The following is a 27754-nucleotide window of genomic DNA, read 5'->3' on the forward strand; positions in this document are numbered from 1 at the left end:
TCCAGTTCAATATTCGTGTGTGTAAAGTGTGTGTGAATGAAAGAGCACAGGAAACACAAGATCAGAGTTTGAACATTAGTTTTGAATGCAACTGCATTTTGCTGAAATTACATTTTGTTTGGGGAAACTAAAATTCTGTTTAGGATTTTGTAAATCAGACCTGGGCATTGTCCAGCTCCAGGAGCGTGCCTATGTTCCCACATTTCCTTTATCATCATTTTGAATCAGATTTTATCCCAATTTCTCCCAGTTTGATTGTCACACCGAACTTATTATCCAGCAGCAGTTGAATCCAGATGTAATGTAAACGTCTCTGACTCATCCCTTTAAATGTGGTATAAAAAATTAAAATTACTTGACTTAGAGTTTCATTTTGAGAAAAATCTTTGGGCCTGTTTACATGAGAACGCTTGCGGGTAAAAATGACAAAATATTTTATGGGAAGTGCCTTTTGTTTAGACAGTGATGATGTTTTTGGGGCTTAAAAACACAAATTCTGAAACCACCCTCCAGAGTGGAAAAGTTGAATATGCTCCGCCATAGCGTTTCTGTTTACACTGCCCAAGACGCAAAACTTTGGTCAGATGTGCTCAGGTTGTGTACGAGTTTATGTCACATACATACAGAACACAGAAACAAACATGTGGATCATTTCCATGCGTTGGACCTTCAAACTGCTCTGGCAGCTCTAATAAACTTACAGGAGGCAAAACAACAAATGTACAGAAACTGCAGAGATACTATTAGTGAACAGAGAAGGATCTGCAATCACCTCTGTCAAATTCTGGATGCCCCAGTTGGTCTCAGGTGAGTCAGATGGATATGGACGAGACCTGGAGAACCAGTCGATGGTGGAACAATTTGTGGAAGGAGGAGCTGATGAAATTGCGTGGAGTGAAAACTTCTGTATGTCCAAAGACGCTCTTGTTGCTTTAAATAAAAGCATACCCAATCCAATTCCGCACATTTTTGTGTCACCATATGTACGCAGATTTACTCATCTAAACACGGAATAAAAAGTGAAGACGCCACACAACTTTTTCTGTTCAGACCATCATCATCTAAGTGTAGCCTTAGAAATAAGAAAAAATCTTAGAAATGAGGGATCATAGAGCTGACCCCCCAGCACCCGGGCCACATACAACCCTTTGTTTGACTCTGACCAGCCCATTTATTCTTTTTGTCATTCATTTTTTATTGGATTTTCATCTTTTATAAGGACACACATTAAAAATAGACAACATTCAAACAGTAAGAAGAAAACAAGACAGTGGGGGTAGATATACAGACTTAACTACGTCATACAAAGTCCGGTCTTTTTGTCATTACATACCTCAACCATTTTGACCAACAGGTTTCAAATATATCACTCTGTAGCTTCAACTTAAATGTAATCCTTTCCATTTTAAAAATATTATAGATCAAGTCAATCCATTCATTTATTGCAGGTGTTTCCTGTCTGAGCCATTTTCGAGTTATTCCTTTTTTGGCAGCCACCAGTAAAACTCCCATTAAGTATAAATCTGCTTTAGACAGGTGCAATAAAACTAAATCTCCAAAATACATTATTTTAAAATGATATTGTATCTTCCTTTTAAAGACCACCTCCAGTACCCCATGAACTCGTCTCCAAAATGGAGCCACAGAGGGACAACTCCAAAAAATATGAAAATGGTTAGCTTGTACTTGACCACATAACCTCCAGCAGCTGGTCTTATCAGAATATTTGGATGTTTGAGCTGGTGTACAGAAATATCGAGTTACATTTTTTCCAGCAGAACTTCCTTCAGCTGGGGGCACTTGTTACTGACCACTGCTGTGTACAGATTCTGTCCCAGTCCTCAGTTGTAAGAATTATGTTTCCCATCTTGTCTTTATATAAAGAGGATCATAGTTCTCTAGATTTTGAAGACTCACGTATAACTCTGAATGACCGGCCCAAATAAGATCATTTGGAATTACAAAATAAACATATTTTATCATTTTACCTCATACATGGACTAAAGCTGAATTGCTTTTATTTTAGTGGTGTTTTTAAATGACTTTTTTTGTAAGGCAATGTCACTTTTCCATTTCTTAGTTGTAACATAAACTCTTACCAGTCTGAGCAGCTCATGAAAACAATTACTGCTTTTTTTTTATTTATTTATTTTTTAATAAAGAAATACAATTAATATTCTGCAGAAGTGAGTTAAGCTTTTTACCCAGACCCTCCACAATGGCCCCAATGGAAAAAAGAATTGCCCACCCCTGCTGTAAATCAACCCCATATTATGTAGTTTAACTTTAAATTCCACACACACGACTTCTATGTGTGTGTTTACAAGGTAAACAAATATAACTTTCACTGTTAACTATTGTAACACTGATTTATTCTTAATGACAAAAACACTGGACACAAGGGCCAAGCTGTTTGTTATAATTTGGTGTTTTGCTTCCCAAGACAATTATCCAATCAGAAAACAAAATGAGGCTCACACATTAAAACAGCCTCTCTCTGATCTGAATCATCACCGCCTGAAACCCAGCACCACAATCATTATTTTAGTTTTTAAAAACGTGAGAATGACACTATACCAGTCCTGTTTCTATATGTACAGAAGTCCACTCAAGCTCCATAACTGTCACTGTGCTGTGTGTCCTGTACACACTATCACACATCCAGTCCGTCCTCTGTGAGCCCTCCCTGATCCTCTCTGCACCACAGTGTGACCTGGCTCTCCGCTCTTTCATGTTCTCCGGGTCTGAAGCTCTTGTGGAGGTGAGGGCTTCTTCGGGATCAGATGGTTTGATGTGCTCTCCTGACACCGCGCTCTAACCAGGCGGAGCTCAGACAGGCTTAAGAAGAACAAAGAGCTGACTTAGTTTACACACACTTAAAGCAGAGGAGGAGCTAACCAGGCCTACAGTTGGTACAGTGTTGTGTAACTGTGGGTGAACAGTCAGTCGTCTGAGTTAAAGCAGTTGTAGGGAAAGATTTGTAACACTTTTTTACTTCTCAAGTTCTCACTCACGACGTTCACATGCACAGAGAGCTACAGGCGACTCTCAGGTAGGTCACAAGAGATTTTTTTAGGTCGCCTTGTCACTATCTGCATGTAGCTCGGCAATATACCCCTCCTGCTCCTCACTTTTTCTCCTTGCACGAAATTTCTGCGCACCCCCATTCCTCATCACTTCTTCTCTGTGCACCCCTACTCCTCACTTCTTCGGCAGTACCGCCTTGCCTAACCAATTTTGTGAGAAACACTGATTACAGTATTTTCCGGGCTATTAGACGCGATCTTAAGCCTCTAACTGCATCAAAAAACAACTGTGCAGCCCCGCAAACCACAGCGCCCTATACACGAATCCACTCGGGTGTCCCAGTACGACTTCAGTAAACTACAAAGCCGCACCACCCGCAGAACACACAAACACATGGAGCAGACAGAGACCACACAGCGAAACACACCCGCAGACACACTCATCACTCCACGCCGACGAGGAACGGAACGGAGGAACGAACCGAAAAAGCGAGTGCAATGTGCCACTTCTAGACACAACTGAACAACTGAGTCACTGTGAACACGCCGACAATCCGTTGGTCCCAGACAGCACCCTCCCTACACGCCACAACTGAACAAAGCCCAGAGTCACCGTGAACGCCACAAACAAACAAAACCACTCACCCATCACACTGTTGGGTTTCCTTTAAAGTCCGGTGCGGTTTATTTGTGAAAAAAGTAAAAAAAAATAGACCATTTAATGACAGTACGTCTTATAATCCAGAGCGACTAATAGCCCGGAAAATAGGGTACTGTTTTTCCTGAGTACAGTAAATTTCGGACTATAAGGCGCACTTAAAATTCCTTCATTTTCTGAAAAATCGACAGTGCACCTTATAATCCAGTGCACCTTATGTATGAATTCTGGTGAGCTTACTTAGCCTGATTCATCAGCCGGTTTCACTTCATAGAAACCGTCTGACCTTGCACTGTTAGGATTCGTTCGCTCGACTGTAGGCGGGTACTTTTTATCATTTAACCAATCGCTGCTATTTGGTCGTGACGTATGTAATGCTCCACTAACTGGGCTAACTGCTATATTAAGCTTTTCCCAAATCCCGTAGGAAGAAGGATAATAACGTCTTTCCCCTTGATGAAATTCACCAAACATTCTCTTTGTTCCGGCTTTAAATCCTCGATCTGGAGAGTTGTAGGCAACACTGAATGTATGACTCTTCGCTGATTGGCTGGTTCCCGAACTCGCACTTCCGGGATTTTTGCGAACCATCTAGTGTATTTTGATTCCTGATCTAGTTGCTGGAGAGAAATGAAATTGCCCTCAAACCAACTTTCACTCATAATCCACTGAGTCGTGTTGTTTAGTTCGACAGAAGCTGAACCGCATCAGTGCACAAGGGCCGAGCAGTTTTTTTTTTTTTTCTTTAATCGCTTATAGTTTATGCAAATGAGCCATGTGGTTTTAAGTTTAATTTCTGTAAAACGTAAACAAATGTGCATAAAGCTGCATTAAACACGCTACTTAATTACACATTAATTACTCAATGTATATTTGAGTCGTCCTCGTAGGAAATAAAAAAGTCTCAAGTGTCGTCCATTTGTTTTGCTTCGTGCATCTTATAATCTGGTGCACATTATGTATGAAAATAAATGAGAGAATTCGACATTATTGATATTTTGCCTTATAATTCAGTGCGCCCAAAAAAATACGGTAATGCTAATTGTTCAGAGAGACACAATCACTCCGTCAACAAAAAAATATCCTCATTAATGTTCAATAATATTCACAAATTTATTTTGTCATTTACGAATAATGTCTATTGACTTGGGTTGTGAAGATTTGTGACTTTTAAAATATGGGTCCTCAGAAAAAAAGTTTGGGAAACACTGCCCTAAACGTCCACATTCAAATCATCTTTGCTCCAGAACCTGTCCGAGCGCAGTGTCTGATCAACTGTTCTAACACTGTTCATTCTGTAGGGAATAACTGGAAGCTGTGATATCTTTTCACACGATCATAATGAATGATTTAAATCAGACGTTTGGCCTGATCCGGCTTATATCCCGTCTTTCTGCGTGCCTTTTGAGCCGTTATCGATCTCTCTGAGCACAGACAGTGTAGGGGTTACGTGGGTCATTTCCTGGTTTTGTTCTGATCTCTGGTTCGTTTGTGTTCACCAAGCAAACAAAACACTCCGGAGTATTTTAATCGGACCAAGACCCGCCTCCCCAACTGGACAAGAGTTTGCATCTTTGGCCCAGATCACAGTTCGAATAGGCTCTACTCATGCTTACATCACAGGAAGACGTTTGGAAAGATGAGATGACAACTTCTGGCGGACTCTGTGAAAAATGAGAAAATATCCCAGTTTTCTTCATCTCCATGTCATTGTAGAGTTCCATTATGTTCGGCTCATCAACAATTCCAACCATACCTCAGTTTTTATCATTTCCCACTGACACACAGCTCAACTCCAGATGATTCCAAACAGCACATATGTCTGCAGTCTTCATTTTACTGCTGCACTAGAGGTTAATTGTCCAGTTTTCCTGGGTTGCATGCAAAGGTCGTGTGTGTTTTACAGAAACTAACCTGCTGTGATCAGCTTCCTGTTACAGATGATGTTTTGAGAAGTGTTCATATTTTGTTAGAATGTTCATTTGTATGGCAGTTGTCCAAATTCAGTAACATTCTGAAAGCCATGAATAGGCTGTGTCTGTCTGAAACTTGGAAAGACCTCTTGAATTATACAGAAGGTGCGTCCTCCTCTTCCAGATCCATTATTACAATCACCAGATGTTACGGCCACAGGCCTCCAGCTCCTCCTCTGGACATATCTCTTTGAATCCATGTAAAGGGTGAAGTATAGTTCTGAATGCGCACTGCCTTGTCGCCTTGTCGCCGTCCTTTTTGATTCATGGATCTGTGTGGAGGTCTGTGCACCGCGAAGTAATTCACTACCAAAACGCTAGGGGGTGACTATATCTGTCCATTCATACGGTCTGCGTATGTGTATAATCTCTGAAAAGTTTAACATGAACCATCTCTAACATGACAAAAGCACCGAACAGACTCACCATTAGTACAATGTGACTCTGTCACAGAAAGAACACTCATATTCCACTGAGTCGTGTCCTTTTTAAGTCTGAGAGAAGCTGACCGTGTACCAGGAGCGAGCTGTTTTATGAGGCTTTGTTTATGTAAGTTAGCCATGCGGTTTTAAGTTTCGTTTCTGTAAAACCTAAACACATATGCGCAAAGCTGCATTAAACACATTATTTCTCAATGTATACTGAAAGAAAGAAAAGCCGACAGGAAAAGTATACAGAGCGGTGGTAGGGAGGACCAATCACAGCTCTTATCGACTGCGTCTCTTCCCCTGCTGTCTGCCGCGTTTTGACACGTAGTTATAAAATTTCGGAGGTGCACGTCGGTCGACGCAGAGGCTCTGCGTAGGGGGTACACGTCGACACAGACTCTCTGCGTCTCGACACAGACTCTCTGCGTCAAGACGCAGACGATTTGATGCTGTACCGTAAATTGGCCTTGAGTGTGTGTGCGGGCCTCCATGTCCAGACCCCCTGCTGGGATGCTGTGATTGGTGGATTCCCTTAAGATGGCACCTGGATCCCCTCCTGCTGATTGGTGGAGCTTGTAACACCTGGCCAATCCTGGGCCTACACCTGGAGCACCAGCCCCCTATAAAAGGACCCGCCCCCTGCCAGTCAAGGCAGCTGTTCTGTCTGTGGACTTGCCTGTCACCTTTGTGTCTCTCGTGGTGTATTTTGTTGAGACACTAGAGTCCTTGTGACTTAGACTGGTTTTGTTTTTCTGTTTCATTTTGTATACCTTGTTTTGGTTAGCCTACTTTTAGTTATATATTTAGCCACTCTGTTTAGAGCCTCTTTTTGTTAATTCTTGTAAATATCATTCTTTTGTTAGTTTTACCTTACAATTGTTTTAAATAAATCACAACTTTAGTTTTACCATTTCTACATCTTGGTTATTTTGTTACTTCCCCTGTCCCTCGCAGAGCTGGGTTGTAACACCATATCACAGAAACACTGATACAAAGTGTGTCCTACTGGGAGGAGGCCCAGGGGAAGACCCAGCATACACTGGAGGGACTCTGTCGCCTTGGGGTCCTCCCAGAAAAGCTGGAGGAAGTGTCTGGGGTGGGGGAAATCTGGGCATCACTGCTCAGGCTGCTGCCCCCATGACCTGGCCCTGGAAGAGCAGAAGAAAATGGATGTATGAACAGATTCAAAATAATGAATTCAAAGTGCAGTAATGGATTATACTGGATTATACTGTGGCGGCACAGTGTCCGAGTGACTAGCACTCATACCTCACAACAAGAAGGTTCAATCCCCGGGTCGCCTGGAGCTTTCTGTTTGGAGTTTGCATGTTTCTCCCCGTGTCTGGATGGGTTTCCTCCCGTGCTCCAGTTTAACCCATCAACCCAAAACATGCTACAGGTCTTGAGGAAGAACAGCTGATATCAATCAGTCAATCGATGAACCTGCCCAGGGACGACAGGTGGAAAGTAGTACTGGTGCTACAACCTGGTACAATGCGTCTGTCCTGGTGAGCTTAATGCATATTGTGCACTGTCCCTGTCTCATTAAATAAATAAAATAAGAGTTGTGTGTGTCTCTGTGTGACAGACTATAACTCCAGCATAAAGTGTGTAGAGGCGCAGGTACAAATGCCCTCACAGATGTTCACAGTCTCAGAGCAGGACTGTGGAGGTGTGAGACTGCAGAGATGTGTACTTCAGTATATCAGATCTTACTGTATGAAACTGCGCTGACAGTAACAGGTAGAAAGAACAAGTACTGGAAGACGTGCTCCTTAGCAAAGCTCTCGTCTGCTCCCACGAGCTAAGCAGGGCTGGTTAGTACTTGGATGAGAAACCACTGGGAACATCAGGTGCTACAGTGGGACGGCAGTGAGTCTGGGGTATACTGTTGTAGTGTCCTTGGGCAAAACACTTCACACAGCTTTCCTCCAGTCTAATCTAATGTTGGGTGTTTGTGAGAGCAATTGCACAGGATGGAAATGAGACCATGACAACAACTACAACTAAATCTTATTTATGTGAATTAAAGGTGCTGTACCTGATTCTTACTGTCTTAAAAACATGAAAAACAGAGTGAGTCTATTTTAAAGGTCCTATATTAAGCAAAATTGTCTCTTGTGAGCTTTAAACCATGTTATAATGTTGTTACGTCGTCAAAAACAGACCTGAGTTGTGTTTTGTTTCATTCATGTGAAAAGTGCTCCACTGTGTTTTAAAACTTCATACACCTTCACCTAGAATCACTCGGATCACTTTAGACTTACAGTACAGAATTTCAAGTCTCTACTAAACAAAAGGTAAAAGGAACTGTTAATCTGAAATTACTTCTTCATGACATCACAAGGTGGAACAGAGCAATTTGAGCTTTGAGATGCAGACAGATAAAGAGTTACTCAAACGTGAATGAAACAAAACACAGCTCCAGGTCTGTTTTTGAGGAGGAAACAACATTATTACATGGTCTAAACCTCCCTCAATACTTAATCAATTTTGACTAATATAGAACTTTTAAGTCTTGTCTTAAGGCCGACTTTTATTCTCTGGTTTTTAAAGGTCTATTCATACTTCATAAGAACATGAGGACTTTATTCTTGCATTCTTGCTCTTGTTGGGCAGTTCTTGTGACATGTTCTTGACACCTAAACTGAACAGAACTTTGTTGGACAGTTCGGCAGGGCTGTCCAACATCTTCAGCAGCAGAACATCTTTTGAAGTATGAAATGTCAGAGCCAAAACAAACTTTGTTCTTGTTCTTATCACCTCAAGAACAAGAACAAAGTTCTTATGTTCTTATGAAATATGAAAAGGCCTTAACACTGCGGGAGTCGTATGGTCCTCTGTGTCTTTTACTTTGTTTTATTTAGTTTACTTATTTATTGCTATTTTATGGTTTTGCTTTTATTTAATTTTAGATGTATTGTTTTAGGACTCTGTACTGTATGGTGACATGTTTACCTTTTTCTTTTTATGATTTCTGTACAGAACTTTGGGAATGACTTTGTTTGTAAAATGTGCCAGAGAAATAAAGTGGATTTGAATCATATTTGTAAAATGGTGAAAGCGTACAAGCGTAAGGCCTTGGTGGAGGTCTTCTTCTCGAGTGCTCCGCTGTGTGCACATGTGTCAGTGCGGCGAGCGGCATATGGGAGCTATTACGGAGCCTTCATCTGATTGGACACGAGCCAGAGCAGACTGTTTTACATACGAGTGAGCGATGGGCGCACACTGGTGACATCACAGGGGAATGGACTGCTTTATTTGAAAATATTTGTAAGCTCTGCCTCTGTTTAATGTTCTGGTGGTCATTTAAGTCACAACCAATCAGCCCCGTGCACACATACATCACAGTGTTTATGTGCACAGGCCGCGCTCTGTCAGTGTGTTCTGTCAGTGTGCACAAACACGCACCGACACACGAGGGCTTCACTCATATACGTGACCAGGGCCGACGCCAAGTACACTTCCATTACTCTAAATGATGTTGAAGACGAGGTTTATTTCTAGCATTTAGTCAATAACTATTACATAAACAGATCATAATTTTCTTTTTACATTTTGCTCATGACAAAACCAGATGCTCTTCCAAATCCAAGGCCTTGGTTCTCAACTGGGAAAAGGTGGTGCCCTCTGCAGGTGGTGAAGAGACCCTACTTCAAGTGGAGGAGTTCAAGTATCTCAGGGTCTTGTTCACGAGTGAGTGGAGGATGGAGCGTGACATTGACGGGTGGATCGGTGCAGCGTCGGCAGTGATGTGGTCGCTGTATCGGACGTTTGTGGTGAAGAGGGAGCTGAGACCAAAGGCAAAGATCTACATTCACCGTTCATTCGATGTTCCAACTCTCACCTGTGGTCATGAACTTTGAGTAATGACCAAAAGTGTGTAGAATCCCTCCGGCCTCCAGGTAGAATCCATGGAAAAGGAGAAATTCAATTTGTCAATTGAACAAAAGTTTATTTTGATCAAATACATTTCGCAGCTCATCCAAGCTGCTTGTTCAGTTCTGGTCAGACGCTGGAGGACACTTCCTTATATCTGCCTGAAGGAAGGAGCAACACACCCACATGTTTAGACACTGAGTGTCCAGAAAAAGCACCCCTTATGGGCCTGAATGATTATGCTAATATGACCCCACACTCAGTACAGATGAACAGGCTGAGTTAACTAACAGAAACTGTAAACAAGTAGGGTGTTAGTTTCAGAGTAGTTTCAGTTAGTTAGCTCCTCCCTGCAGGCAGATACAAGGCAGCGTCCACCAGAGTCTGACCAAAACTGAAGAAGCAGATTGGATGAACCAAAATAAACTTTTGTCCAGTTGACAAATTGAATTTCTCCTTTTACCACTAATGACCAAAAGAACCAGATCGTGGATTCAAGTGGTTGAAATGAGTTTCCTCTGCAGAGTGGCTGGGTGCTCCTTTAGAGATAGGGTGAGGAGCTCAGTCCACGTGAAGAGGAGCAGCTGAGGGGAGGTCATCTGTTCCAGATGCCTCCTGGACACCTTCCTGAAGAGGTGTTCTGGAACACCTCGAGATCCCCCCAGAAGAGCTGGAAGAAATGTCTGGGGAGGGGGAAGTCTGGGCCTCCCCACTCAGACTGCTACCTCTGCGACTCAGCTCTGCATAAAGTGGCAGAAAATGGATGGATGGACATTTAGTTCACTGTGAAACACAATATTGATCTAAAACTACTTTATATTGAAGGTCCATGGATTTCCTATTAAAACGTGGCAAAAGAAGGTTCAAATCTGAGAGATGTTATTTCTTTGTCTGGAATGTTTCTCACTCTGGCATTTAAGCTGTGTATCGTCATGGAGACAAACTGGTATTGACACCAGACACATATATAAATATATATTTTTGCTATGGACCCACCTGGACGACTGGAGGATTACACACACAGATTCTCTTCTACTGGCCCCGCCTCTTCATACTGACATTTTACCACCAGAACAGTGGGTTTTTATTTTGAAAAATGTCTTTTACGCTTTTGTGAGTCTAAATGTTGCACTGTGCTGATACTATTGTGGTCTCAGACTCTGTCTTGTTCCATAGTGGTCCATGTGTGTATACTAGTCTATGTGCTCTGATACTTATTCTGTTACAGCTCAAGATTTTTCTAAAGACATTCAGGAAAGGTTAGTACTTAAGTTCCAGTTCTGATATGGCTGTGGTGTGTGTGTGTAGATATTTCATCATCTCAACAAAGAGCCGCATGCTGTGGACCCCTCCTGTGGATTTCTGCACATCACACTAAAGAGCAGCAATAGACATTTTTTTTAACAAAAAATCTTGCATGTATCACCAGTCAGAGACAGACGCTCGGTTTAAATTTGGACCAGGCCCGTCTTCTGTTCCAGCAGATGGTCCTGAGACAAGAGAAGAGAGAGATGAATGCAGAGAGGGCAAGAAAGTGACAACAAGGAGAGAGGAGGGAAGATGAGAAAGAGAAGGAGAGTAGTTCATAGTTTAATCTTCAGAGGATTAGGAAGTGCGCTGTTAGCATGTTAATTCTTGTAAACTGATTGTTTGTTAGGAGCGTAAGGAATAAGTTTGGACTGTTGCAGTAAAAATCAGGTACAGTGGCTTTAACACCTATGTCCTTCTTCTGGGTTTGAAAACCAGGTGCTCCAGTTTGTTGTTCCTTCATTATTACATTCGTCCCTCACTGTATCGTGGTTCACCTTTCGCAGATTTTTTAGTACAATTTTGCATGCTTTTTCCATTGTGTTCCTCCCTCTGCATCCTGATTGGATAAGGGACTGTAGATCACTGTCAATCACTCTCGTCCTTGCCGTGTCTCCTGTACAGTACAGAATGTGTTCAGCCAAATCTCTAGCAGTGTGACTCTTTTCTCCACGACAAAATGTCGACGAAACATTCTGCACCGACAAAGGCTCCTGCGGTCGCACCCAAAGGGCAGAGGAAGATGCAAACCATAAACCACAAAAAGTTGGACTTGTGGACACGCTGAAGGAAGGGAGAAGTTATGCAGCTGTAGCAGAGTCTTTCACTAATGTTTCTTCTGCTCAGTAAATAAAGCCTGTGAAGTGATGACAGTCGAGTCACGTCTGTGAATTTGTATTTGTAGAAAGTGTGACCATTTCATTTTGTGAATGTAATTCTTTAAGTCGTAACTTTTATTTATTTATTTAATTAATTTATTTATTTATTTATTTGAGACAGGGACAGCGCAAATTTTTTTTTTCAATTCATATTCTGATGGATGCTTCATTTAGAATGCTTTTAATTTGTGTGTGATTTATTATGGGCTCGGGTGGGTAACGGGTGGAATGTTACTGGGTCTGAGCGGGTGCGGGTTTAATTTTGATATAATCTCAGGTTAATGGGCAGGAGTGGTGTTGTACTGCGCGGGCACAGGTCTCCAGAAATGGACCCGTGCAGGACTCCATGCTGCAGGCTGCATTACGGAATAAATGAATTTGCAGTTTGTTACATAAAGAAGGAGGAAAATAACGACAGGATGACAGTGCAATAAGTTCTAAGAAGGATGCAAAAAGATTTGTAACTGTCCTGTGTAAGAAAAGTGTATAAAGTGTGTGCTGAGGGGTTTTACAGACTTAAAACAGATATACTGTATTTTCCGGACTACTGAGCGCACCTGAATATAAACCGCATCAACTCAATTTGAACAAAATTGTAAAATTGTACATATATCTGCCGCACCTGAATATAAGCGGCAGGTGTCCACGTCTTCAAGAACATTTTCAAGTTGCAGCCGTCTGCTTTTATCGCCTCTGAAAGCTTTTGTCATCTTTTTGCACTGAGTCAGTTCGTCACGCTGCTGTCGCCAAAATCTCACCATCAACTCACTGATGTCGAGTTCAAGTGCAGCAGCTCTGTTTCCTTCTTCCACAGCCACAGCAATCGTCTTTAACTTAAAAGCTGCATCATCTGCATTTCTTCTGTTTTCCATGAGGAGGGTGTGTGTATGAAGCACAAAATAACTGTTCAAAACACAATCAAATGAGCATCTTCCTCAGCGCATCACCCCGTCTCTCCCTGCGCATGTCTCCTGCAGAAAGAGTCTCTGTTCTGTTTGTATCATGTCAGTGTGTTGGAGGATTTCAGCAGATTTCAGACTCTCTCTGGGACGGGGTTAGTTCTGTCAATCAGGTCTGAGTGGATGTGCAGCTACTGAAGTTTGAGATGATTCTTCTTGTCATTTACACAAACGGGTAAGACATATCCCCCCTCACTAATGTTCATTTAGCATTCTAACTTATTTTATCACACGGTGATAAACTATTTGAGTGACAATATCGCGAGATAGTGTAACAACTTCATGTAAACCTTAGATCCACGTGTAACTGCACAGACAGCGGTGTTTTCTGCATTCAGGCTGTGTGTATCCCTGTGTTGCCAAAACATAGACCGTGTATATGAATGGACAATGTGCCAAACAAAGAATCTGTCCATATATTCGCCACATCGTTTTGTTACATGCAGGGTTCAAAGTGTGAGAAAAAAGTAGTGGCTTATAGTCCGGAATTTACGGTAATAACTGTAAAATATAAAGCTTAGAATGTAACGAGGGACCACTGTATTTGACTCTAAGTTGTGTTTACATGGATTGAGTCATGTTTGAGGAATTGTATATTGTGCTTTATTTGAGGTTTGAAAACTCAATAGTGTCACAATACAAACAAATCACACCCATGGACCATGATGGACCCAACTGGACACACATACACTATAAGACCACATGGGAAGAGAAACAAAGCACTACCATCAGTGTTGGGGAGTAACAGATTATATGTACCAGAGTTACGTAATCAGAGTACAAATTATGAGTAACTGTATTCAGTTACAGTTACTGTTTCAGTGAGTGGTAATTGAATTACAGTTACTTTGTTGAAATAAATGGATTACATGGCGGGATTCTCCTGTTTTCACATTTTGGGCAAAACCAGGACTAAACCAGGACTAAATCAGGTCTAAACCAGGACTAAACCAGGACTAAAATCAGGACTAAATCCAGGACTAAACCAGGACTAAACCAGGTCTAAACCAGGTCTAAATCAGGACTAAAACCAGGACTAAACCAGGACTAAACCAGGACTAAAACCAGGACTAAACCAGGACTAAACCAGGACTAAACCAGGTCTAAACCAGGACTAAAACCAGGACTAAACCAGGACTAAACCAGGTCTAAATCAGGACTAAAACCAGGACTAAACCAGGACTAAACCAGGACTAAACCAGGACTAAACCAGGTCTAAACAATATGACACTAACAGTAGGTGGACATAATTTAAAGCAGCAGTGATCTCATATAGAAATAATTTCTCTGTCAATAATATTTTTAATTTGGAAAGACTTTTTACTGTCTTTTAACAGACAAAACATCTTATGTTAAGATTCTAGTCTTTGCTACTTTACAGCAAACAAAAGTCTGTTCATGGAGATTTGGGCTCAACAGACAATTTGAAGAAAACAAACAAGAATTTTCAGGATGTGGTTGGTACATTCATGTCGTTTTAAAAAGCATGACAGTATTCAGATTACATTAGTCACTTTAAGTAATTTAATGGATTCCGTTACAAACTACATTTTGGTGTATGTAATCTGTAATCTGCAGGGGAATACATTTTAAAAGTCACCATCCCAACACTGACTACCATTTAATGTTGAAAACCACATTCTTTTATTATTTTTGTGGCATCAGAATCAGTCTCGAGTCTATTTCTTAGTATCGAAATCGCATTGTGACTATTTCTGTTTTCACTAGAAGAATAATATCTCTTCTCTTTGATTTCTTTTGCTTCCACCGCTGATAACAATATATGACACTGCTGTGAGGGGCCCCTGGTGCAGGACCCCGGGGCCCGCAGTATTAGTGGTGTTGAACATGACTCTGACAGTCGCAGTAACCTGAGAGTCAGTCTGGCACTAGAATAAATGATGCTGTTTATTTTACAAGTTCAGAAAGGCCATCAAAACATGGTCCTGACCTGTGTTATATAAAAAAAAGTCAAAATGGCAAAAAAACAAACAATTTCTTCAGTTAAAGGTGCACTGTGTAACTTTTCTGCTGGAAGGTCAGTCCAGTGTTTTTCTTCCTGGAGATATTATTGTTTTGTCTGGAATGTTTCACAGTATGGCATTAAACATTTCTATCTTCATGGAGACCAAACCAGACCATGTTACAGGTCAGATCTGTGGAGAGGCGACCCCGCTCACAGTCAGAATGTTGTTTTTCTAGGTATTTTTGAGCTATAAAACCACTCGTAATTGAATAAATGTAAAGTAGAGATGAGTGACATGTCCATAGAAACAAGCAGATGACAGACCCTCCACTAGAAAAGTTACACTGTGTATCTTTATTCATTATATTTTTTCACTTTTTTGTTAAATGGGCACTAGTGGCACTGTGGGTTTGAAAATGATTTACCGTATTTTCCGGGCTATTAGACGCTCTGGATTATAAGGCGCATCTTAAAATGGTCTATTTTCAAACTTTTTTCACAAATAAACCACACCAGACTTTAAAGGAAACCCAACAGTGTGATGGGTGAGTGGTTTTGTTTGTTTGTGGCGTTCACGGTGACTCTGGACTTTGTTCAGTTGTGGCGTGTAGGAGGGGTGCTGTCTGGGACCAACGGATTGTCGGCGTGTTCACAGTGACTCAGTTGTTCAGTTCGTGTCTAGAAGTGGCACATTGCACTCGCTTTTTCGGTTTGTTCCTCCGTTCCGTTCCTCGTCGGCGTGGAGTGATGAGTGTGTCTGTGGGTGTGTTTCTCTGTGCGGTCGCTGTCTGCTCCGTGTGTGTTTGTGTGTTCTGCAGGTGGTGCGGCTTTGTAGTTTACTGAAGTCGTGCTGGGACACCCGAGTGGATTCGTGTATATGGTGCTCTGGATTGTGGGGCAGCGCAGTCGTTTTTTGATGGGGTTGGAGGCTTAAGAGCGCGACTAATAGCCCGGAAAATACGGTAATCTAATACTAACCACAGTTTCGTTTGGATCATTTCAGCTCTGGAATTGCCGATCTCTACTGAACTAAAGGTAAAAGGAGCTGTTCATGAAAACTACCACTAAATGACATCACAAGGTGGAACAGAGCATTTTGAGCTTTGGAGATGCAGACAGACTCAAACACTGACAACATTCTAACCTGACTTAAAGCTCACAAGAGTCAGTTTTGTGTAATAAATGACCTTTAACCTTGTGGGACTCGCTGTTGACACTTTCTGCAGATGTCTGGCAGGCGGTTTATTTGATTTATTCTGTTTCCATAGTTACAATGCATAAATGTGGGACGCCAAGTGGAGCTAGTGTTGATGTATACTAATGGAGCTCAACTGCATCATGGATATTATTCAGCACGTAGAGGCCGGCAGACAGGTTGGTTCACCCCTCAGGATGTTTTTTGCTTCTTTTTTTCACTATTATTTCCTGTTCTCTTATATCTTGGATCATCACGAGCTGTTAGGGACCAACCCCAACTCGGCCCCGTTTGGTCTGAGGGCCCAAAAAACACACTTTTTGAGAAAAGCTATTTGCGAAATAATGTAACTGTAAATATTAAGGTACTGAAACTGCATACATGCTCAAATAACACTAACATTTGACATGGTGCATCCTGACACATGGGGGAAACTAGCAGAAAAATATTCTGGGGCTTGCTGCCTTTCTACTGTCAAATATCACCCTCAACATACACCAAAGGACAAAAAAATGTCTGTCCACCTGACAAATTGCTATAAAAAGTGATAATTTTCAAGCATTTTATTACATTTATCATTGCCTCAAATGTACATGAAAAACTCGCCAAGTTTATAAACTTCAATTTAAGCCCAAAATGACCTTTGTATTTAGAGGAAAACAGCTGCTATGACCAAAGTTCTTCACTGTTCCTCAAATCAGTAGAAAGCAGAACTTTCAGGCATCACCATTTCATATTGGATTAAGCTTTTTTCCCCATAGAAAAATATTTGAAAAGAGTTGACTTATGTACTGCTGTACTATATAAAGTGAATTACCTTAAAAGTGAATAATATTAAAGCTCCAGGTGGACAGGGGTCAGGGTCAGATAATAATAGCAGCTGAGCCTCTGCTGTATCTTTAAAGTCTATGGGAAAAATGAATGGAACATTTTCTCCTGGACCAGAGTTTTGACTCTCGTTGCTGCTCCATTAGTAAGAAAAATGTGCCTAAACCAGGTTTTCCCCAGGTGAGCTGCCTTTACAAAATGAATTTTCCAGAGAGTTACTTATTTTAGCAAAGAAGCAAATAAAGTATAATAACATAAGAGCCATGGCAGTACTTAGATGAGACACAATTAGATAAAACGTAAATCATAAACCATTATTTATTCATGAGTGCACAAAGTCAGACAGCAAAATGATAGATTTACAATAATGAGAGGCATTTAATTCATCACATTTACATTATTTAGGACAGTATATGTAATTCAGAAATCCCTTGGTGAGCTACTTGGAAGTGGGTGGAGAGCTACTGGTAACTCCTGAGCTACAGGTTGGAGACCCCTGTCCTAAACATTGTAACTTGTATTAAACTTATGGTATGGAAAATGGACTCTTGTGAGTTTAAACCACCTGGAGCTGTGTTTCATTCACATGTGTTTGAGTAATTCTTTATTATTAGTCTGTTTGCATCTCCAAGTAAACAGCCATCTTTTATCTTTAATTCAGTAGAGACTGGCATTTCCATTTATATTGATGAAACTGATACTGATGAAAGTGTCATGTAAGACCACATGAGTTGGACACCTGATTGCATGACACTTAAATAAAATCCATTCATTCAGTCCAGGGCTTAAGTCATTTAAAACCCACACAGTGGGGCACACTGTGTGTTTGTGTGTGTTTTGTGTGTTAAATGTGTGAATGGAACAAAACTGCAGGTCTGTTTGTGATGAGGAAACAGATGAGAAAATGGTGTAATACAAGCCCTTTAAGTAGATTCTTGCTTCATATGAGCCCTTTAAAGCTTGAAAACCTATAAATCCATATTTCCTGGGGCATTGCTCGTGCGTCTCCTGTAGCCTGAAGGGAAGCTCTGCTCAGATTACACACACTGTGATGTTCCGTGGGTGCAGATCCAGCCTGTGCCTGTAGCGGGATTACATGGCTCTGATCAGTGAGAAGATCCACATCCACAGGTGACCATGAGCTCCTGAGCTCTGACTTTACAAACTCATGAGAATGCTTCAAGTAAGACCCCGCTGATCTGTTTGGGTCCATGCACATCTGAGTGTGGAGAAGAATAAATCACACACACATTTACTAAATATTAAATGTTAAAAAAAAAAATTTGAAAAATTTAAAATTAGAACTGGGAATGACAGGGTCCCTCATGATTCAATACGATACATGATACATGACTCCCGATACGATATTATCACGAGATAGTGATACATGTGATAATCCATATATTACACATAATACTCAGTGTTATACAGGGGTGTAGTGGGCGTGGTACGGAGGGTACACCACCCACTCACTTCTCCTCCCAGTGTGAGATATTAAAAAATAACAAATGTAAAAAATTCTACAACTTAAATGTCAAACTGGAGCTACTGGGGAAAACAACCTGCAGTACTGACCTATAGTGACCTGAGACCTGAGGGATCAGGACTGAATCAGGACTAAACCAGGACTAAACCAGGACTAAACCAGGACTAAACTAGATCTAAAACAGGACTATACCAGGTCTAAACCAGGTCTAAACCATAACTAAACCATAACTAAACCATAACTAACCAGGACTAAACCAGGACTAAGTGTCAGGAGGGGCCCAGAGGTGCGCCCGCGTAGACTGTCAGGTGACCACAGGAGAAAAGACCAGCACAGAGCTCTGCGCCTCACAAGGCTGGGCACAGCCATCACCTGATCGTCCTTTTGCGGACACCGTGCTCCACGGACTCCCTCCTCTCTCTCTCTCAAGTCCAAGATTAATCCTGGTTTAGTCCTGGTTTAGTTCTGGTTTAGTCCTGGTTTAGTCCTGGTTTAGTTCTGGTTTAGTCCTGGTTTAGTCCTGGTTTAGTTCTGGTTTTGTTCTGCTTCATTCCTGGTTCAATCCTGGTCCATGTTTTATAGTCTATGTTTTATGTTCTCTAGGTGATCCGCATCATTTTGAGAAAAAAAAAAATCAAAATCAAATATTACAAATTTTTACTGGGCTGGCATCTTTACGTTTGTCTGTGTCATGAATCGCGTACCCCTACTTAAAAAATCCCACTCCACCACTGGTATTACATTGCTGTGTTTTGTGTACATTTTAACAACAACATTTCTGAATAATAGTAAACCACTTTAACTGAGCAAAGTGAATATGAAATCCATCTATTTTACTCATCAGAACAGAGAATATGTCAAGTGTATTGTATAAACAAGTTTCCTTCCACTAAATAAGCAACAGAATTATTGTGCAGTCACAAAAAATAACACCAAAAGACACCAAATATTCCTCTTGGTGATATATAGATACAGCAGCTCACAACATCAATTCTGTTTCAGCGAAGTCAGTATCAGGTCACCTCTAATTAAAACACCATGTTCATAAGACAGTGGCGAGTTAATTTTGTGTTTATTCCCACTTCAAATTGGTTTAATATAAAAGCATTTATTGCCCAGAGACTGTACATGAGATGGTTAGTGTGATTGGCTTCTACTCATCTCCCCCTCCTCCTGACAAACGACTTGACGATATTACAAAGACACTTCACAGATCGTCATTAGGCGTCCAGAGGTCTCGGCTTTTTCATCTCATTTGAGCGGTCGGAGTTATAGAGCGCACATTCTTGACAGGCTCATAAAGTTCTATTCATCACACTTTATATTAGACAAAGCTTCATCTTCAGCTCCACTCTTGAAGTCTTCCTCCGATTGTCCTTCCGTGCTATTTCCGTCTGCAGCCATCTGGCCCCTCATCAGCCCGTCTACAGGCCGCCCCGCGCACTTCTGACAAACATTTGAGATCTAATTTAAGGAAGCACAGGCGCAGTCCAAGGATCTCATCACAGCTCATCAGGCGGAGAGTCTCATCAGAGCTGCTCATTGCGCACACATTACAATTCTATCTGCCGCTGAATGGAGACAGAACTCTGCGTGTGGACCTGCTCTTTCTCTTTAGTGCTTTTTCTTTTTTTTCTTTTTGTGATGTAGAAGATAATAACAGGTGCACAGATGAGACAATAACAAAAAACTAAACAACAACAACAACAACAATAGACACTACAATACAACCCAACAGGCTGTGTTGGGAAAGTTCATTTTTACATGAATTGGTTCAAAGTTCACTTCACAAATTTCAAAATGAGCTGGTTTGTTCATAGTTCATAATTGTTTATAGATAATAGTTTGTTCATAGTTCCAAAAATGAACTAGTTCATCTTTTTTTTCAATATGTTGGTGTGAGTGATTATTTTTCAATATCATGACCAAAGCCCAAATAGAAGCACAGACAGTAATTATTTGATCAGATTTAACAATGAAACTATGTGTTAGATTTCATCTTCATGTTAAATTTTCAATCCTCATCCAAACAGGTTTCACATGAGCATTTAGGGAACAGCATTTCCCCAGAGTTTCTGTGCGTTCAGTCACACGAGGAGCAGCTGCAGCGTTCACCCCGACAGTACAGATGGATTATTAGTTTATCAGCACAGAGGATGTGCTGCAGCCCGAGAGCCGAAAGCACCACTGTCTGTGCAGTTTACATGTGTTACAGTGTTAGCTAATGCTGTCAGCACTCAAACTGTTTCTCACCATGTGATAAAGAAGTTCTGATGTAAAGTAACATTAGTGAGTGGGATATGTTTTAATGACCTGTATGTGTTAAATCAGGTGAGTGCATAAATGACAAGAAGAAACATCTCAAACTTCATCCACTCATCCCTGATCCATACACCTATCCCCGCCCCCTGGAGAGTCTGAAATCTGCTGAAATCCTACGAGACACTGACATGAAACAGACAGAGACTCTTTCTGCAGGAGACATGCACAGTAAAGAGCAAAGTGAATTATTCTTTTTTGTTTTGTCTTGTTTCAATGACAGACGCTGGTGGCTTGTGCTGTTGCCAGATTTCATGTTTTTGTACTAAATACTGCGAGCTCTTTACGATGTGTTTATCCGTCTAGGAGTCGTGGACGCCTAGAAAAGGACACCAATCTCCCAATAGACTCAGTCTCTTTTTATAACCAGAAAAATTGATCAACTTCTCTCACAATTGTCTTTGGAAAATAACTTCTGATGGGATGTTGTATGAAGGGTCAGGATGTTGGTTGGTTGTGTGTGTTTGTATGTGTAACCTGGATACCATAGTTTTATCTTACACCCTGACCTTGAGTTTTAATATTAGTCACTATTAATGTAATTAATATTATTCACTTTTAATGTAATTCACTTCATATAGTACAGCAGTACATAAGTCAACTCTTTTCAAATATTGTTTCTATGAAAAAATCATACTTGATCCCATAAGTAATGGTAAAGCCTGAAAGTTCTGCCTCCTGCTGATTTGAGGTACAGTCAAGAACTTTGGTCATAGCAGCTGTTTCCCTCTAGATACAAAGGTCATCTTGGGTTTAAATTGAAGCTTATGAACATGGGAAGTTTTTCATGTTCAGTTTTTCATTTGAGGCAGTGATAAATGTAATAAAATGCTTGAAAATGATCACTTTTGATGACAATTTGTCAGGCAGACAGACATTTTTTGGTCTTTTAGGATATGTTGAGGGTGATATTTGACAGTAGAAAGGCAGCAAGCCCCAAACTATTTTTCTGCTAGTTTCCCCCATGTGCCAGGATACACCATGCAACATTTTAGGGTTATTTGACCATGTATGTGGTTACAGTACCTTAATATTTACAGTTACATCATTTTGCAAATAGCTTTTCTTAAAAAGTGTGTTTTTTGGGCCCTGAGACCAAACGGGGCCGAGTTGGGGTTGGTCCCTAACAGCTCGTTATGGCCCAAGATATAAGATAACAAGAAATAATAGTGAAAAAAAGGCAGCAAAAAACATCCTGAGTGGTGAACCTGGCTCCCGGCCTATTAGAACAAGTAGAAGAGCACATTGACAGAGACCATTATTACTTTTATTAAGATGATGATGATTATAATTTCTTTTTGCTAAATGTTTAATTATTATTATTAATTATTATTATACTTCTTGTATTTTTCAGATGATTATTTAGTTAGAATAGAACATATCTGATGTGTTTTTTGTTTCATTTGAGGAAAGAAATTTACCTTTTTTATTTTTCAGAGGAGTAAAGGTCCAGCAACAGCACCTTTGATTGAATTTGATCATAATGTATAAACAATTTCTTAAAATAAACCATGATTTTTTTTTTTATTTAATCCCTTAAGACATTATTCATTTCTCTGGTGTGTATATACAGCTTGTGTACACATTTTATTATGTAACTTTACCGCCAATCATGTATAAAAATGAGCTCAGATAAATTGGCCGTAGGATTTTTTACAACTTTTCTGTTTTTCTCTCATAAAACAAACTAATATTTCACATTGACATCCAGAAGTGTGAGAGATGAACAGTATGAAATGATAAATGACTCGTAACACAACAGAGGTAACAAAAGTAAACATTTATTCACAATATCTGCAGAAGTTTTCTAACTTTCTGGAGGCGGCAAGTCACCTGCATAATTAGATGGAAATAGAAAGTTAAAACCACACTTTGGAACAATCAGGTTTCATGCAAAAAATAAACATGCTATTTTGATTTTTTGGCTTTAACTAAAAATCTCTCTATATTTCTTAAAGTAAATCATGATGTTTACAATAAGATTTGATTAAAAATAAGGGTAACACTTTAGTTTAGGACCACATATTAATAGCTAATAGTAAAATGCATAATGAGTGTGTAATTACATATTAGTAAGTATTTAAAAAGTACTTTCAATGCATTTTTGTCTAAGGCTGTATTTTGCATGTATTAAGACATGAACTATTTTCTTCCCATTACAGTAGCGGGAATCACAATAGATGTTTCTGTACATACACTGAAATCCTAATACGCATTAATAAGTGTTTGATGAATACCAACTAATAGCTAATACTAATAGTAACAGCGAATTACCACACACATTCGTACTTAGTTAGTGATTAACATGTGGTCCCTAAACTAAAGTGTCACCAAAATAAGACGCACATACTGTATTTTTCGAACTATAAATCACACTTTTTTCATGGTTTGGGTGTTTCCTGTGACTTATATATTAAAATTTTCAAACTGATAGATGCAAGAGGCTCTAGTTTTGTGTGTCAGTTTTCCACACATGTCTCCTGCAGAAAAAGCCACTGTCCTGCTACAAAAAGTGAAATATGCAGCAACTGCAACTGGTAATCGAGCAGCAGAAAGAAAGTCTGGAGGGAGCGAGAAACTTGTGATTGACTGGCGGAAAGTGGGGATGGAGAACACAGCTTCACAGAAACTGGGAGGATGCACCATGTAACTTTCCTGGAAGTCACTAGATGGATGAACAAAGCCTGGACTTCAGTAACAACTGAAGTTGTGCGGAGTTGCTCAGAAGTGACACCGACGATGAAGAATTCAGTGGATTGAATGGATTTAGTGATTTGGAGTGAGATGGAGAGTTTGGTAAACTTATGTTCTGTTGTTTATGTTAGAGTTATCTGAATAATTGTTAATATGTTACATTAACATATTAACTATGTATTCTGTTGTTCTCTGTTCTGTTGTTATTATTAGAACTTGCCTTTCAAGATAAAATGTCAGTTTCTGGTCCCTGATTTTATAAAATAAATTTCCCCCAAAAACTGCGACTTATAGTCCGGTGCGACATATGCAGTGTTGGGAAGGTGACTTTTAAAATGTATTCCCCTACAGATTACAGATTACATACCCCAAAATGTAGTTTGTAACAGAATCCATTAAATTACTTAAAGTGAGTAACGTAATCTGAATACTTTGGATTACTTGATTTGGTGTAGAGAAGCAAAGACGAGGAAATCTTCACATAAGATATTTTGTCTGTTAAAAAAATAAAAAAGCCCAGACTTTACTGAACCGTATAAAAAATATTACTGATAGAAGAAGAAGAGACACGTCCATGCAGCATGATTTAGTCCTGTTAAATCCTGTTTTAGTCCTGTTTTAGTCCTGTTTTAGTCCTGGTTTAGTCCTGGTTTAGTTGTGGTTTTAGACTGGTTTTAGACCTGGTTTAGACCTGGTTTAGATCTAGTTTAGACCTGCTTTTAGTCCTGTTTTAGTCCTGTTTTAGTCCTGGTTTGGTCCTGGTTTAGTCCTGGTTTAGTCCTGGTTTTAGTCCTGGTTTTAGACCTGGTTGAGATCTAGTTTAGACCTGGTTTAGTTTCTGGGAATGAGTGGAATTACCGAGGGGAAAAAAAAGAGAAGGGATATAGCTCCAAATGTGCTAAAATACCACTGTGTAATCCATTTATTTCAACAAAGTAACTGTAATCCAAATACCACTCACTGAAACAGTAACTGTAACTGAATACAGTTACTCATAATTTGTTACTCCCCAACACTGGACATATGTATGTTTTTTTCTTCTTCATTATGCATTTTGTGGCTGGTGCTACAATAAAAGAAAATAAAGTGGTCCCCAAACTGAACTTTGTGGGTCTCCTCATTCTTATATATATTAAACTGTATTATATATATATACTGTGTGTGGGTGAGTGTGGATGGATATATGTATGTGCATGTAGATATGACGGCCCTGTAGCTGGAGTTCACATCAGCCTGTCCTGCCTAAGGCCCTGCAGTCCATAAATGATGACTGAACCCATCTTTGAGCCAACAAAGGTAAAGACTGCATGAGGGAAGCTCTAAACACATTCACTGCTTACAGTTTCTGCATGTCTTATAATTACACCAGCCTCTCGCTATTTTTGCTGCTTATTATTACCATTAATATTTTTAGTCTTTGTTATTATCATATATTGTCATGTGTGAGACGCTGTGTCCAAATATTTCCCTTGTGGATTAATAAAGTTTGTCTAAGTCTCGGTCTAAACTAGCAGCATGTGTGGGAGTTTTCTAACCTGCTTGTCTCCATGGAAATGTTGTTTCTTTGTCTACAATGTTCCACAGTATACATTAAACTTATCTAGCAGGTTACAGCACTACGCTACATTACAGTTCAGATCTGTGGAGAGTCATCCCTGTTCACAGAAGGAATTATTATATTTTTGAATACATGCCCAGTGACTTTGGAAAATAAATAATGAGTATTTAATGACAATGTATTTTTATTTTAGTTGCTTCGTTTTTAAATGTAATTCTAAATTTGTGGATAATGGTAATCTTGTAACATTCAAATAAAACTTTTTTCATTTTTTTCATTTCACTCAAACACCCGGCCCTATGCACACGGCACATATTTGGCAACCTGGATTTATCAGGTTCTACACCAGCAGCATGAATTACTGAGCTTTTCGACCCATGGTAGATAAATAATAGTCTGATTCATCAGCCGGTTTCACGTCGTAGAAACTGTCTGACCTCGCAGTGTTTCGTTCGCTCGACGGTAGGTGGATACTTTTTTATCATTTAACCAATCGCTGCTATTTGGTCGTGACGTATGTAATGCGCTGCTAACGGGGCTAACTGGGATATTAAACTTTTCCCAAATCCCGTGGGAAGAAGAACAGTAACGTCTTTCCCCTTGATGAAATTCACCAAACATTCTCTTTATTCTGGCTTTAAATCCTCGATCTCGGGAATCGTTTACAACACTGAATGTCTGGCTCTTCGCTGATTGGCTGTTGCCCAAACTCACACTTCCGGAGTTTTTGCAAACCGTCTAGTGTATTCTGATTCCTGACCAAGTCACTGGAGAGAAATGAAATTGAGTGGAGACACTAGGTGGCGCCAGCATGGTAGGTAAATGATGGATAAATCCAAGAAAAGAAAAGTTTCTGAAGAAAACAGAACGTTTAATGCTACGTGGGCAGATTCATTTGCTTTCACGGCTGATGAAACTGGTACACGTAATAAAATGATGCTGGAACACAGAAGGAGACGCATGTTTGGCTCGCTACAGGTGGACAAATTAAGTTTGGATTTTTATTTCCTGTGAGGACAACTCAAATAGACTGAGTAATAATGTTTAATGCAGATTTGTGTACATTTGTTTATGTTTTACAGAATGGAAACTTAAAACCACATGGCTCATTTGCACAAACTTTAGACACTCTTTGTGTCACTGATGTGGTTCAGCTTCTGTTGGACTAAAGGACACGACTCAGTGGAATATGAGTGTTCTTTCTGTGACAGAGGGATGTTCTGCTGATGGTGAGTCTGTTCTGTGTTTCTATCACGTTGGAGATGGTTCATGTGAAACTTTTCAGAGATTATAAATCTGGAGGTCAAACACATAGACCATATATATGAATGGACATACAGTATATTCTCTGTAGCATTTCACTGATTTCATAAATGCATCACACTCTAGTCTTTTATACAGAGTATACAGGTTAAAAATGATATGCAGTCTTATCCTCATTTTAGAGTCAAAAGGGTTTTGTGGCTCTGGGTGTAATTTTTTTCTGTGGGAGACGCATCAAATGGCTCTTTGAGTATTTCAGGTTGCAGACCCCAGTGCTAAATGGATGTTTAATGTCATAACAAGCAGGTAGAAGCAGGACACTCCACCAGAAAAGTTGAAAAGTGCATCTTTAAAGAGAGAGTATTATGAAAAATGTTCTTTTTGGAGCTTTCTACCATGTTACAGCGTTAGAGAGGATTTATATTTAGCGATCACTCCAAGGCACTATTCAAACCCTCCTTTAGCAGCTCACCATAAACTTAGTGACTTTGTGCAGAGGGCAAAGGGACGAGGGGCTCAGAGCTTCAAAAACAACTTACTAAACATGATAAACGGGTGGCAGTAGCTCAGTTGGTAGAGCATTCGCCCACTGATCTAAAGGTTGGTGGTTCGAATCCAGCTCACATAAACATCACAGGTTGAGTGGTCAGATCCACTGACCCACAGGTTGGCTGGTGTGATTCCAGCTCCCACAGATGAATGCTGTCGTTGTGTCCTTGGGCAAGACACTTAACCCACCTTGCCCACAGTGTCTGTGTACACTGGTGTGTGAATGTGTGTGTGAATGGGTGAGTGGTTCCTTGTTGTAAAGCGCTTTGAGTGCCTTGAAGGTGGAAAAGCGCTATAGAAAAATGTGACCATTTACCATTTAATATGTAATGTAGCATTTTCAAAACAATAAAAGGTAACATGGTGATCTAAATATGTTAGGTGTTAACAGTTACATTTTTAAAGGAATTACACCATGTTAGAATCCTGTTTCCTCCTCAAAAACACACCTGGAGTTGTGTTTTGTTTTATTCACACATTTTGAGTAACGCTGCATTATCTATTTCACCTTGTGATGTCATGTAGTTTTCAAGTTAACAGTTCCCTTTTACTTTTAGTTCAGTAGAGATTGACAATTCCAGGGCTGAAATTATCAAAATGATTCTCGAGAGGGGAAATGGAGTTTAAAATCACAGTGGAGGACAACATGTATCACCACATGACGTCACAAGATAGAACCTGGAAAAGAAAGAAGAACTCAGCTTGAGTACACAGGGTTTGTGACTTAAACAGGTTTGAATGAAACAAAATACAACTCCGGGTATAACAACAGAGGAAGTGAGAGCGT

This window comes from Boleophthalmus pectinirostris, unplaced genomic scaffold (assembly GCF_026225935.1).
Source record: "Boleophthalmus pectinirostris isolate CB_2022bp ecotype Guang Dong unplaced genomic scaffold, ASM2622593v1 HiC_scaffold_19, whole genome shotgun sequence".
NCBI classification, from domain to species: Eukaryota; Metazoa; Chordata; class Actinopteri; order Gobiiformes; family Gobiidae; genus Boleophthalmus; species Boleophthalmus pectinirostris.